Source organism: Anarrhichthys ocellatus, unplaced genomic scaffold, assembly GCF_004355925.1.
Source record: "Anarrhichthys ocellatus isolate YVR2014 unplaced genomic scaffold, GSC_Weel_1.0 scaffold164, whole genome shotgun sequence".
Classification (NCBI taxonomy): domain Eukaryota; kingdom Metazoa; phylum Chordata; class Actinopteri; order Perciformes; family Anarhichadidae; genus Anarrhichthys; species Anarrhichthys ocellatus.
The window spans coordinates 281,872-283,559 of record NW_022280194.1 but is presented as its reverse complement, the minus strand read 5'-3'; positions in this window follow the sequence as shown (position 1 = coordinate 283,559).

Sequence of the window (1,688 nt, the reverse complement as noted above, 5' to 3'; positions counted from 1 at the left end):
GTGTGTGTGTGAGTGTGTGAGTGTGAGTGTGTGAGTGTGTGAGTGAGTGTGTGAGTGTGTGAGTGTGTGTGTGAGTGTGTGAGTGTGTGAGTGTGTGAGTGAGTGTGTGAGTGTGTGAGTGTGTGAGTGAGTGTGTGTGTGAGTGTGAGTGTGTGAGTGTGTGAGTGAGTGTGTGAGTGTGTGAGTGTGTGTGTGTGTGAGTGTGAGTGTGTGAGTGTGTGAGTGAGTGTGTGAGTGTGTGAGTGTGTGTGTGAGTGTGTGAGTGTGTGTGTGAGTGTGTGAGTGTGTCACCTGGAACACGTCGTTGGCACACTTGCGACAAAGGTTGTGCTGACAGGGCAGAATGACCACCGGCTTGGTGAACATCTCCAGACAGATTGGACAGATGAGCTGCTTCTCTAGACTCTCCATGACGATGAAGAGGAGGAGGAAGAGGAGGAGGAGGAGGAAGAGGAGGAAGAGGTGGAAGAGGAGCCACCCGGATACGAAATAAAAAGAGATGAAGTCTAAGAGAGAGAAGTAAAGCAGAAGCAGCAGCAGAGAGGCTGTTGGAGGCCTTCAGGCTGCAGAGTGAGAGCTCAGTCTGTTTTTAGACGGACAGACGTCAGGTGTTGCCATGCCGACATGCCCTTATATGTCAAAGGTCACGAGGAGGCATGACAGAGGGGGGGGGTATTAAAGGGACAGTACACAGTTATGAAGGAGAATCCTCCTGAGTTCATGAGAACAGATCCAGGAGGATCCATGTGGATTCTGTGGACCAGATCTTCACCCTTCAGGTCTCTATGAAGGGTTCACAGGAGCTCATCCAGTCTACATGTGTTCTTTGGACTTGGAGGTCTATGACAGTGACGTTCCACCAGTGACGTTCAGTTCAGAGTCTGCATTAATGAAATATTTGAAAAGGAAAAATGCAGACTCTGAACTGAACCCTGGACAACATTGTAAGCCAGATGAAAAGCCTCGTAAGGATCAACACATTGAGAGACTTGTCATTAAATCACAGACACGTGTGATCACAGACATGAGTGATGGCCTATTAGTGCCACTGCCATGCATAAACATACCTGTTGTATTGCATATAATACTGAACTTTTCAAATAATGGAATGATTCATGTTTGGAAAAAAAAAAAATTTAAAAATGTTTTGTCTAATCAACCAAAGGTTTTGCGGACCCCCTGCAGTCCCTCCGTGGACTCCCTAGGGGTCGCGGACCCCCTGTTGAAGACCTCTGCTTTATATCAATAGATGATATATTGACACTTGATTGATCATTAAGAAGAGAAACGTCTGGTCACAGGTTCAGATTTTAGGCCAATATTTGAATGCAGCGTGTCATCAAGTAGAATAAATACATCATCACATGACCTCATCATGGGTGTTTGCTTATTATTGTTCTGTGACCAACAGGAAACACACGTCCAAACCAAAACATTATTTACATCACGATTATATAGTTTAATCAACATTAAATATGGAATTAGAGACAGAAGCTCTGCCTCCTCTCCTGTCATCATCACTCAAATCAACCAAACAACCAATCACAGCCTGAGTTTAGTTAATGTACTGCAACTCAGATTTAAAGAGACGTAACAAAACAGATAAAAAAAGGATCAACGTATGATGTCAGAAGCCCCCCACCATGATGATGCATTTCCTGTCTCATATGTAGGTGTCTCATATCTAC